At 44.1% G+C, this 13,459-nt stretch overlaps 1 protein-coding gene across 3 annotated transcripts in view; it reads left to right on the top strand.

Annotated features, from left to right (window-relative positions):
• ARHGEF3 (Rho guanine nucleotide exchange factor 3) overlaps positions 1-13,459 on the top strand; it is a 245,429-nt gene that overhangs the window by 15,850 nt on the left and 216,120 nt on the right. The gene's annotated exons all lie outside the window — the stretch shown is intronic.

The following is a 13,459-nucleotide window of genomic DNA, read 5'->3' as shown; positions in this document are numbered from 1 at the left end:
CGTCGACACTGGAGCCTTTCGCTGCGGCTCATGCCCTTATGGGTCTGACTACGCCTCCGTCCGCCCCTCGGCCGAGGGTTCCGGGACCGGTGTCTCGGGGCAAACCCATGTTGGGTTACCCTGGTGGGTGGAGGAGACAGGAGTCGAGGTCTCCCGCCAGACGGCCAGAGAGGGTTGAGAGTGTGGGCTCCCCTCCCAGCTCCGACTCACAGTCGTCGAGCTCCCCTGCACCGTGGCACCGAGGGCGGTCCAGGGAAAAACGCTCGAGGCGAAGGAGATACAGTTCCGCCTCGAGTGGGGACCAGAGCATGGGCTTTGGCACTCCGGTGCGGAGTCCGGCCACTCATCATTCCCCCGCACCGACTGCCCCGACGCAGGCCAGTCTGCCTTCCATGGCACCGAGACCCAGTCTCGACACCGAGCGCCACGGCACCGACGTTGCATTCCAGGTCTACATCACGACGTCGCCATCAGCACCACTCCCGATCGCGATCGGGAAAGCATCTTCGAAAGTCATCTAGGGGGAGGGGCCGTGACAGCTACAGCTCTTCCAGCAGCCCCTCCCCTTGCAGGCACCGCAGACGTCGGCACCGAAGATCCTCCTCATCCAGGAGCCGCTCCCCTTCCAGAGCTCATAAGCACCGGCGGAGTGGCTCGAGCTCAAAAAGAGGAAGGATGGAGCTAAGCCAGCAGGCTCCTGTACCAGCACCTGCCTGGCCCCAGGGCCCCTGGCAATGGCCATACTGGGGGCCGTGGGGTACCCAGATGGGGCCAGGAACCACCTCTGTACATACCTCGGTGGCCCCACCAATGGCCCCCACAACAGACCCACAGGAGGGTCTCCCCTCTGAGGAGGGGTCTGACCCAGAGGAAGGGCCTTCCACAGGACCCATTCCACAATCCTCCTCCTCTTCTCCAGACGAGACGGCGGCTAGAGACATTGGAGCCCCCCTCTTTGATTTTAAAGGCCACCAGGACCTCCTGAGGAGGGTGGCGGACAATCTTGGTCTGGAGATTAAGGAGATGTCAGAGGAGGAGGATCCCCTATTTGGTGTCTCAGACACAGCAGGCCCATCACGTTTGGCACTGCCTGTCCATGAGAGGGTAATGAAAATTGCAAAGACCCTCTGGCAAACTCCCTCCTCAGTAGCTCCCACCTGGAAAGGAGCTGAGAGGAAGTACTATGTTCCAAAGGAGGGGGTTGAATTCTTATACACTCATCCCGCTCCAGGTTCACTTATAGTGGATGCGGTGAACCAGCGGGACCATCAGGGTGGTCAGGGTAACACCCCTAAAAACAAGGACAGCAAAAAGCTGGACCTGTTTGGGCGCAAAATGTATTCCACTGCGGCCCTACAACTGAGGGTAGCCAATCATCAGGCCCTCATGGGAAAATACAATTTAAACTTATGGTCCTCTCTACAGAGGTTCTCTGCGGGGCTGCCCCCCGACCAGGCTACAGACTTCGCCACGGTGACACAGGAGGGAGTGGCGGTGGCTAGGGCAGCTCTGCAGTCCGCCAGTGATGCAGCGGATACAGCCAGCAGGGCGATTGCTTCGGCCATCGCCATGCGCCGCTGCTCCTGGCTCCAAGCCTCAGGGTTGTCCCAGGAGGTCCAACAAGCCATTCAAGACCTTTCTTTTGACTATTCTGGCCTCTTTTCAGAGAGGACCGATGAAAAGCTTCACGCTTTGAAGGACTCTCGGGCCACCCTGAGATCCCTTGGTCTCTACACACCTCAGGCATCGAGGCGCCAGAACCCGCCCCAGGCACAGAGGCAGCAGCAACCTCCGCTGAGGCTGCCCCCTAGACCTACTCAGCCCAGGCGGGATAGGGAGAGGTACCGGGCGCCTAACCACCGTGACAGACAGGGACCCCATCAGGGGTCACAGCAAGGCCCTAATAAGGGTGGTGTACCCCATAAGAAGTTTTGACGGGGTGCACGAGGGCGGCACTTATTTCCCCCCGCCCCTCCTCCCTGGATCAACCCAAACCCTTTCTATACAGACTCCGGCCATACATAGCCGAGTGGGAAGCTATTACCACCGACCAATGGGTCCTCGGCATAGTTCGCAGGGGCCATGCACTGCAACTTACGGCTTCCCCCCCACATTTTCCCCCAACGCAGTCCCTCTTCAAGGACCCATCTCACGAGCAACTCCTTATACAAGAGGTCAATTCCCTCCTCATGCTGGGCGCAATAGAGGAGGTCCCTACACAGGAACAGGGAAGGGGATTCTATTCTCGGTATTTTCTAATCCCCAAGGCCAAGGGAGGCCTAAGACCTATCCTGGATCTACGTTGCCTAAACAAGTTTATCAGGCGAACCAGGTTCCATATGGTCTCCCTAGCTTCCATTATTCCCACTCTAGATCCAGGGGACTGGTATGCCGCCCTCGACTTGAAGGATGCGTACTTCCGTATAACCATCCTTCAAGACCACAGAAAATTTTTAAGGTTTATGGTAGCTGGATTCCACTACCAGTTCTCTGCCCTGCCATTTGGCCTCTCATCCGCACCGAGAGTGTTCACGAAATGCATGGCAGTGGTAGCGGCCCACCTGCGCCGCAAAGGGGTCCGGATCTTCCCCTACCTGGACGATTGGCTGATCCGGGGCAAGTCCAGGGCCCATGTCAAGGACAGCCTAGCCCTTACCTGCGCCACATGCACCAGACTGGGGTTGCACATCAACGAGCAGAAGTCTATTCTCACCCCGGTGCAGTGCATAGAGTTTATAGGGGCCATATTAGATGCATGAGAGGCCAGAGCCTTCCTCCCTCAGACCCGGTTCGAGACTATGACCGCCATAATCAACGATCTCCACAGGTCCCCCACGACGACAGCCAGGCATTGCCTTCAGCTGTTGGGACATATGGCAGCATGTACTTATGTGGTGAGGCTGGCTCGCCTCAAGTTAAGGCCTCTCCAGGGGAGGCTGGCCTCAGTGTATGTACCGGCCAGACACAGACTAAACAAAGTGGTAACGGTTCCCGCCCAGGTATTGTCCTCCCTAGATTGGTGGAAGGACCCAAAGGAGGTACTGAGAGGTGTTCCGTTCAGGGACCTGGCTCCCTCAGTCACGTTAATAACGGACGCTTCGGACAACGGGTGGGGAGCCCACATCAGCAGAAACCTGAGCACACCCAGGAGCTATGGTCAATACAAGAGAGAGCCTTCCACATAAACATCAGGGAGCTCAGAGCAGTCCGCTTGGCCTGCAAGGTGTTCATCAACTTCCTCGGAGGCAGGACAATTCAAGTCCTCACAGACAACACAGCGGCCATGTTTTATATCAACAGGCAAGGGGGAGCACGCTCATCGGCCCTTTGCCAAGAAGCCATTTGACTTTGGGATTTTGCTGTGAGGCACGGTTTTCACATTTCTGCCTCTCACCTCCCAGGGGTCAGGAACGACGAGGCAGATCGCCTCAGCAGGTCGTTCTTACCCCGACACGACTGGTCACTGCACCCGGAGGTAGTGGCTTTCATCTTCCAGAAGTGGGGGGTTCCCCAACTGGACTTGTTTGCGTCGTCCTGGAATAGGAAGTGCCCGAGGTTCTGCTCGCTCCGAGGTCGCGAGCTGGGCTCCCTTTCCGACGCATTCCTTCTAGACTGGACGGGGCCCCTCCTGTATGCGTTTCCCCCTATCCCGCTCCTGCCCAAGGTCCTCGTGAAAATCAAGAGGGACAGAGCGGATATGATACTGATTGTGCCAGCGTGGCCTCGACAGCATTGGTACAGTATGCTGCTCGACCTGTCTATCGACACGCTGCTCCCACTTCCGAGGCGCTTCGACCTGCTCTCTCAAGACCAGGGTCGCCTGCTGCACCCGGACTTGGACTCCCTCCACCTGACGGCGTGGAGACTCTGTGGCTGACGGAGGGAGAGAGAGCCTGCTCGGCGCAGGTCCAACATATCCTGCTGGGCAGCAGGAAACCTTCCACACAGGTCGTGTACTGGGCCAAGTGGAAGCGTTTCACTTGTTGGGCGGAATCCCGGGGTGTCCTACCATCCACCTCGCCCATACAGGCGATATTGGAGTATCTACTCCACCTAAAGCTCCAGGGCCTGGCACTGGCATCCCTGAAAGTGCACCTGGCAGCTATCTCGGCCTTCCACAGGCCGATGGAAGGGCGTTCACTATTCTCCCACCCCATGTCAGTCAGGTTCCTCAAAGGGGTGGAGAGGCTTTATCCCCAGGTCCATGACCCGGTGCCTCCCTGGGATTTAAACCTGGTCCTCACCATGTTAACAGGACCCCCCTTCGAGCCTATGGCTACATGCCCGCTGCTCATCCTGTCTTGGAAGGTAGCCTTCCTGGTGGCCATTACATCGGCTAGGAGGGTCTCTGAGCTTAGAGCCTTAACATCAGAGCCCCCTACACGGTCTTCTATAAAGATAAAGTCCAACTGAGGCCTCACCCAGCCTTCTTACCCAAGGTGGTGTCTCAGTTCCATTATAACCAGATTATCTTCCTCCCCGTGTTTTTTCCAAAACCACACGGTTCGGAGGAGGAGAGGAGATGGCACCTGCTGGATGTCAGACGAGCCCTGGCCTTCTACATCGAGCAGACCAGGCCATTCCAGAAGTCGACGCAACTGTTCGTGGCGGTAGCGGACCGGATGAAGGCTTCACCTGTCTCCACCCAGCGCATCTCCACCTGGATCACCACCTGCATCAAGACCTGCTATGAGCGGGCGAAGGTGCCGCTTCCAGGAGCTGTGACAGCGCACTCAACCAGAGCCCAGGCCTCATCGGCGGCCTTCCTGGGAGGAGTGCCCCTGCAGGACATCTGCAGAGCAGCGACCTGGTCGTCGGTCCACACCTTCACGTCACACTACGCCATTGTGCAGCAGGCGAGAGAGGACGCGGGATTCGGCAGAGCAGTACTGGCGAGAGTAGCTCGACGCTGATTCCTACCCACCTCCAAGGTATGGCTATTTAATCACCTATACTGGAATGGATATGAGCAATCACTCAAAGATAGAAAACAGGGTTACTTACCAGTAACTAGTTCTTCGAGATGTGTTGCTCATATCCATTCCAAACCCACCCTCTGTCCCCACTGTCGGAGTCGGCAGAAAGAAGGGACTGAGGGCGGTACTCCAGGGGGTGCTGGAGCTGACCCTACGGGGCTAGCTAAGGGAAAAAAGTTCCGGGGATCTGTGCACGGGGCGCGCACACACCTATACTGGAATGGATATGAGCAACACATCTCGAAGAACAACAGTTACTGGTAAGTAACCCTGTTTTTTAATTTTATAGTATCTGAGTGCAGGACTGGGTGTCTCAGGGGTTTGGTAATGGAAGAGAGTAAGTGAAATCCTGGCCTCACTGAAGATATTGGCCAAACTCCCACTGACTCAAACAAGACTAAGATTGTATACATGGAGTCTTTTAACTTTGTCATAAACTTTAAATCCCACCCACATTGGTTGTAATGAGAACCAAGACACTTCACGGGTGACAGGTGTTCTGTGAAACAAGTCTCTGATCTCCCTCTAGTTTCTATTGGGCTGGTACAGTAGAAGCCATTAAAAAGTCAACGTTTTCCAAAATTTACCAAAGAGACTTCTATTCTAAGTATAGGAGAAAACTGGTAATCTTAGTTAAGTGTTTACATATGCTTACATTTTAATTAGAGCTGGGTGAAATTTTTGGACAAAACTTTTCTGGCCAAAAAAAGCAGATTTGGGTTAACCGAAATATGTAAGAAATGTGTGTCAAATTGGCTGAAGTATTTCAGTTGGGGAGGGGAGGATCTGAAAAAAAAAATGGAAATGTTTTCTTTTTAACATACTCAAAATAAAATATTTCAATTTGAAACAGCTTTTTGTATTGCATTTTACTTCAGTCTTTTTTAAAAAAGGTTTTAAAAAACTGAAATGAACAAAACGATTTTTTACATATAAAACTTTTTGTTTTCATGTTGGGTCATTGTGAAACAGTTTTGGTTTTTTTTTGGTTTGGTGATCAAGGTTGCTTCATCACTAAAACCACTATTGCACTTGATCTTGCTTTTATTATGCTTATTGGCATTTTCACCAGATGGGCCAAATACTGAATGAGTATTGAGACTGAACTCTCCACTTGATTTATATAGGGCTTACTCCAGCTCCATTGAAGACAATGGGAATCATTCTGTTGACTTCCCTTTGCTGTTACACACATTTATCTCACTGATGCACTCCTGATTTAGCTAGGATGTGCTTATATTGCTCATTCATCATCAAGAAAAACAATAAACTCATGCCAGGAACATGTAACCAGCCTGCCAAGAGGGCTTAACTCACATCTATTTTGTATGTAGAGAAGTATGTTTTTATGTATTATACTATTGCATTATATTAATTATACTATTAAGAAAGAAGAAATAATAGCAAACCAGGTTGTATCCCCAATTGGATCTTTGTCAAGGAGTTAGTGTTGTCTAATAATCTTTGTTTCAATAAAAAATATAAGAATCTTCTGTAAGTTTCATTTATAATCTGGATTAGTGTGCCTAAGACTCCCCTCCTTTCCCTCTCCTCATTCTTCAAACACGCTCAAAACCATAAGTGAAATGTCAAATTGTGGGGTGTGTGTGTGTGTGTATATTCAGCATATATATATTATATATATATATTTAACCCACAGGAGGGGAAATTGAAACAATGCTGTTAATAGTTATTGTTTCTGATCACTTTTTTGTTTTATCATGCTCCTAATATTTGGGAACAGACTCAATTTTTCCTTTTTCTTTTGTTAGAGAGACAAGGTGGGTAAGGTAATATCTTTTACTGGATCAACTTGTGTTGGTAAAAGAGACCAGCTTTTGAGCTACACCGAGCTCTTTTACAGGTCATGAGATCGGAAGCAATGGCGTTCTATACAGAAACCGTCTTCTCCCAACAGGTTTACCTGTTCATTGTTAGTAGTAATTATTATGGCCTAATCTTGAAAGGTGCAGGGTGCTACTGAAGTCTATGAAAGCTGGGAATATTCAGCACTTCACAGGATCAGGCTGATATTTATTAGATCTTTATATACCAAAGTCAGTTTCTATTGTTGTAAGTGTGTTTTGTACTCACTCATATGCATCAGTAGACATTTGGGTGTAAGGATATATATGCTGTGCACAAATAGTAACCAATCTGAAGTGTCCTACAATTTTAAAGTTAGAATCTCACTTCTTCTTTTAGAGACTCAATTAGCTATGAGTAAAGAATGCTACAGCTTGTGGAGTGCTAATGAGGGACAATAATAATATCTTGACTGATCTGTGTTGGCACTAAAATGCCCATTACTGGAGAATGGATGAATGAACAATTCCAGTGGTGAAGGACACCCTGTAACTTAACTCTTGCCTGGTCAGCGGATGGCTTATTATATCCTCTTCTTTCTAAGTAACCTGCCCTAGCTTTTCTAGTCACTGTATCACGCCACATTCTCAGCTGGTGTAAATTGTCATAGCTCTGTATAAGTCAATGTAGCTATGACAATTGGGACAGGTGAGAATGTGGCCTTTAAAGTAATGAAAAAAAACTTGAATGTGGCCCATGTCTTTTAAACTTATATTTCAAAGTACATACTGTAACTTTTATGTTTGCGGTGATCTTTTACTTTAGAAAACAGCTGTTAGAAGTTGCCCTATGTCTGCTATGTGGATATTTTACATTGCACATCTGATTTGGGAAGTTGAATGGTTAATTGATACATCTGATAGCTTAGATGTAATGAACAAAAGGGAGTGGCTAAATTACTTATTTTATTATCTGAGACCTGTTTGGAACTTGGAGAGGAGGTTGAAGATAATGGGGAAGAGTTGGTATGGGTGTGTAGGTGTTTTTGTTTTAGTTCTTGAGAGTTTTTTGGCAGGGTGGGGACAGAGGATTAGTTATAGGTGAATACATTTTGCATTTTACCTTGTCCTAACAGAGTATAATGTTATGGATACATGTTACATTTGGTCGTTAAGGTTTATTATATTGTCTGACTCTTAAAATGTGTTTGTTCTATTTCAATTCTCAATTTGGCTCAGTTACAGTGGATTCTGTTTTTCAACATGGCAATGTGTGGTTGATAGAAATGCTGATAATAATATTTGGAACGTATAATATTAAATGCATGTTGTAATTGTATTAATTATGCAGGTTAGGGTGAAAGTCACCTTAGTGCAGAGGAGGTGAGCAAAATCTTGTCTGCCGCTTAAGGCACACTTATGCTACACATAAAGGCCTGAAGTATTGTATCCATCCGTGTGCCCTCCTATGTGGAATGCATAATTAGGTGATTACACTCTGGACCAGTACAGAAAATATTTTTTTCTAAAAAGTTATAGTTTTACATAACTAGATATGAAAGCAAAAGTAGTGAAATATCACTAGATGGATCAGATAGTTACTGAGATGTGATATAGTGACCAAGAACAAACCGAGTAGATATTTTTAATATCAAGGATATTATTTTATGTATTTAATGCTTGCCAGGAGTGTCCATATCATATTATACTCTTCTGAATTTTTCTTAATTCAATGGAGTTACAGGTAATTCTGCCGGTCATGTATGTATTGTGTTGGCTATTATGTTCAGTGAAAACACAGTGCATCTGTACCATAGTAAAGTGCTTATCATTGGACTTGTCTTTACAAATAACAAAACAAAAACAAAAAACACCGACTACATTTATAAATAGTTTATAAAGTGTTAGTAAATGATTTAATAAATATTTAATCAGTAGTAGACTGTTTTGAGTATAACAGGTCACTAAATGCTTATATATATAAATAAAATACCTTGTGTTGTGGGGTTATAAACACCTATAGTACATACTACTCATGGATGGAACATGTTTAGAACACCTACTAATCCATTTGTTAAGCCTTTTATGTTAAGGGTGCATTCATAGTTTACAAGGTGTGACCTTTTCTTTTCTAATCAATAGTTTGAAATAGTAGCTGGTCACATGATTTTGTTTTAGCCAGTCAAAAACTTGAAGGGGAGGGTGGGAGGGGAAACACTTGATTCCAATCCACCAGTACCTGTATTTACTTATTTTTTATCCATGTAATTCATAATAAAGGGATATCCTATATTAGGAAAGATTAATAATGCATGGAAAAGTAGTATCAACTCTATCAGCATAACCTGAACTGCTATGGTTAACTTCCCTACTTAGTGTATTGTGATTCATTTGAATGATCAGGACTTTATGTGGTATTTTTTATTGGACTATTTACTGTGATATAACAGTTTTGATCTGTCATTGTAAAATATTTCACAAATGCCAGAGACTGTACCACTTGGTACTAGTTCTGTACAAAATGTTAATAATGTGATGATTCCTTTTTTTTTTTTTTTTTTTTTTAAATGGGTGGAGGCATGATGAGTCATATATTTTTGACTTCTGGCTCAATCTGATAGGAAACTTCTTCCAGGAAAAACTAATTTTCTGGTTGATGTAACAGCGTTTTTTTAGTGAACGATGCCAAGACTCTGATTTGAATTTGGTTGAGCCAATGAATTGGATGGGAAAGGCAGATCTGACTGAGTTTCTCTTATCTCATTTTAAATACAGTAAACATGTATTTTTCATGATTTTCATAAATTTATTTTTTTATTTTTTTAATATGTTATACATATACGTTCTTGGCAACAAAAGGTTTTTTTGGGAACTATTTGTTATCATTAACTTCAACAGATTCCTTTTGAAATGGTTTTATGTTTGCTTTGTTACTTATCATTCCCAAAAGCCTGAGCAATTAGAAATAACTAAAATAAATGCACTTTTCTATCCAGTATAAAAGCAGCTTTAATCACTTTTCTTAATATAATAGGTGGCTGATCAAAACATCAACAAAATCATTCTCCAATTTAGGTACCTCATAGAAGCTGCAGTGGTTTGTTGTTGTTGTTCATTAATCCCTGACACAGTTATTTGGCAGTGAACAAGACGCAAAAGAAAGACCATCCCTATCTATGGAGTTTACAGTGTATATAGTAGAGTATAAATAGCAAATACATTACTTTTTTTCTGTGATTAAATAGTTTTTTTGTCAAACCCTTAAACATGCAGAATTCAGAAGCCTAGCCTAATGAATATGACATTATCCCAGTAAAACATCAGAAATTTGGGTTCTCTACGTGGAAAAAATTCAGATACTTAGCTGCTGAAACAACGTTAAAGATTACATAAGGAAAAAGCTAGTCCAGTTTAGTTAGGGAATGTGTCAAATATATCTTCTTTGGTAAATTAGTCAACATATGTTAGCACAGTCATGCAAATATCTTCCTACTAATCCATCTTTATTTTCTGTATTGGTTCATAAACAGACAGTGATTTATCTGATATGGAATGGTGACAGATATATTAAGGAAACAAATAGGATTATGAGAGAAGAAAGAGCTCTTATGTCTTGTCACAACCAAGGCATTGGTAGTCTGACCTAGTGGGCAGAGTGGGAGTTGGGAGTCAGGCCAGGTCAGATACTAGGAGATGAGAGTCTGAGATACGCCAGAGGGTAGACAGAGTGTCTGTGTCAAGAAGGGTCAGGTTACCATGAGATCAGAGTTTGGCTGTAGGAGCAGGTAGCACAAGGGAACCATCCCTAAGCTGGGGAAACCCAGTTGTATGGACAATGTCCTGTTTCTCTGCTTAGCTTACCTACAAGCAGGGAACCAGTCAGGCCCCCCAGTGTTCCACCAACCAGATCCCAGGACCGGAGTCCAAAGTCAGAATTGAGCTTCCAGTTCTGGTGACTGTTAGCAGTTCACTGGGTGGCGGGTCAGAACTTACTGGCTCCTAAGAGGCCTGTGGACCAACATTCAAGACTCATTGTCCCTGACACTTCTAAAATACATCCACTGCAGGTAATTATTTGGAGAGGAAAATAGCTTCATATGTAGAGTCCAGTCCTGTAACTTGTATGAGCTATGTCCTTGACTTCAGTGGAGCAACTTGTATGAGAGAGGTTGTGCAGGATTAAGCCCAATATGAAGTAGAAAAATATATTTGTTAATATGATGGTAGCACCCGGAAGCTCCAATCAGGATCAGAGCCCCATCCTGGGTGCTGTAAAAACATAAGACAATCCTGACCCCATTGCCTACATAAGCATGACAGCTCACCATTTAAAAAAAAAAAAAAAGTGGGGTAGAGAAGGAAGAAGATTCTTGTAAGCTACATTAACAATGTCTTGTTTCTGAAAGGCAGGGATTTTCTGTTATAGCAAAATGTTAGCAAAAAGGGTGTTTGAGTGCTTTCAAATAAAGGAGCTTTTTGAATGTGTACTGTGGTAGTAATTTAAAATATTAAATATCTGTTCACAATCAGCTGATGTTCCCCCTTTCTTCCCCCAATCACGTATTTGTAAAAATGAAATCATTAGGTACTATGTTGAAAGCATAAAGAACAAAACATATACATACAAAGGCAACTTGGAGTGTGATATGAGAATTGCAATGCATGAAAATATATTGCTTGCTCAAGAAAGAGTCCCTCTGAATTCTAACCAATACATTTTATTTTATTTACTGGGAAGAGAAAAGCAAACATGAAATCTTATTTTCTTGCCATTTTTTCCAGTTGACATAATGACTTTGTGGATCTCTTGATTAAAAAGCCTTAACATCAAAAGGGGAATGAAAGCCTTCATTATTACAAAAGCTAGGAGTAACTGAAAATGCACAAAGTTTAATATATAGGGTTTAGTTATGCCTTTGTTTACAATCAACACACTTCCACTTCTGTGCTTGTCAATCAAATTCCAAAGAATTAGGATTCAAAAGCTGTACCTAGACTACAAAAACTGTGTGCTAGCACTGTTGTCTGCTATGGTTAAAGATGTCTGTGTCCTAACAATATTGAGCTAATAATGTACTGTAATTCTTAGGGGAGAGTGTTAGAACTTAATATAACTATATTTCTCAAGTCCTAGATTATAGCACTGCACCTGAACACATTATGCTCATAGAAATGTGTTTTCCCATCCAGAGTAGCAATCAAAAGCAGTTAAAATATAGATACTCTAAACCTTGACAACTCACCAGGGTAGAAGTTAGCTCTTGTAGCACTGTTGTGTCCATAGTTCTCAAGAAGCTCCTCCCTTCAGTAACATTCAACTTTCTTCTCTTGCTTTGAAGTTTGTGACTGAAGAGAGAGGGTCTAGCAGTGAAAGCAAAGGATTCCTAGTTTTTGTCACATGATCTTGTGTGATCTTGGGCAGATCACATAATCTTGCTCTACCTTAGTTTGCTTGTTTGTCTCTCTCTCTGGTCTGTGTGGCTTTCTTCACTGCAGCATCCAAATAATAGGAATTATAATACCTAGTCACCTCACATGGATGTTGAGGCTTGATTCATTACTGTTTGGAATAAAGTGATTTTGAGATCCTTTGGAAGGTTCCTATAGAAATGCCAGGTACCATGTATTTTTATCAGTAAATATTTCACACGTACCAAATGAGCTGTTTGTGCTATGGGCCGTTGATTTTCAACAGGTCATCATTATCCATTGCTAAAACTTACACATTTACTTATTTAGCCTCCCTACAGAATCCAGATGTATTTCCATTGTCTTCATAGGATTCAGTGTCTTCTAAATGAGTAACTCCAAATCTACCATTCCAAATATCACCGATGTACCTAGATATTGTGGCTCTTTACTTAGATATTTAATCTCATCCTCCAGTCTAAATATAATTGACTTCTATCCCAAATCCCCAGCAATCTAAATCTTCTCCTCTCAGTGTTCCCAGTGCTCCCAGTGCTCATGAGCACATCTGCCCAATTACAAGGGCACAGCTACACCTGAAGCTTTTGAGATTCACTGCTTTCCCCCCACTATTTTGTAGTTAAATCATGTCACAGATGAGACTATATTTTGTCTAAGCTTCTGTGATTGCTGCGTGCTCCTTGTCTGAGTCCATCTTCTCTTCAGAGACCACAGGATTCAGACAGAATCGCACATAACAGTTTAGTTTATGATTTAGGGAATTATGAAGCCTTTCACCTCTAGTTTCATCTTGAAGCAGGTATTTTCACATTTTAGTTATTTGAACAACCTCCTGCATAATGGGGCCCTAAAATTTAAACTTTTCAAAGATGTTTCAGTTCTGTAATTTTTTCAGTGCACTGTGCGGCTTTTTGGACGTTAGATAATTAACACCTTATGTAATCAAAAGTGGTGCTGAGTAATGTGTTTTCATTGCCCAACCCTACATACATGCAAAAGTAAACAAATTGCATAAACTGTATAAGTAAGTTACAGCTAACCATTTTTTAATTTAACTTTAGGTGGCTGTTAGTAACAGAGTGTATAGATGGGTTTTTTTTTTTTTTTTTTTTTTTTATCACGAACTTCAAAATGTGGTAACATCTTAAGCACAACAAATATAAAGCCGTAACTTATAAATATTGTGGCAACAACAGTTAAAGCCCAAGGAAGTTTCTCCTGTACAGTTTTACTTTTGTGGTTCTACAG

Source organism: Emydura macquarii, unplaced genomic scaffold (assembly GCF_026122565.2).
Source record: "Emydura macquarii macquarii isolate MOO-44397 ecotype Brisbane River unplaced genomic scaffold, CSIRO-AGI_Emac_v2 contig_968, whole genome shotgun sequence".
NCBI lineage: Eukaryota > Metazoa > Chordata > Testudines > Chelidae > Emydura > Emydura macquarii.
This window is presented reverse-complemented; position numbering and strand designations above follow the sequence as displayed.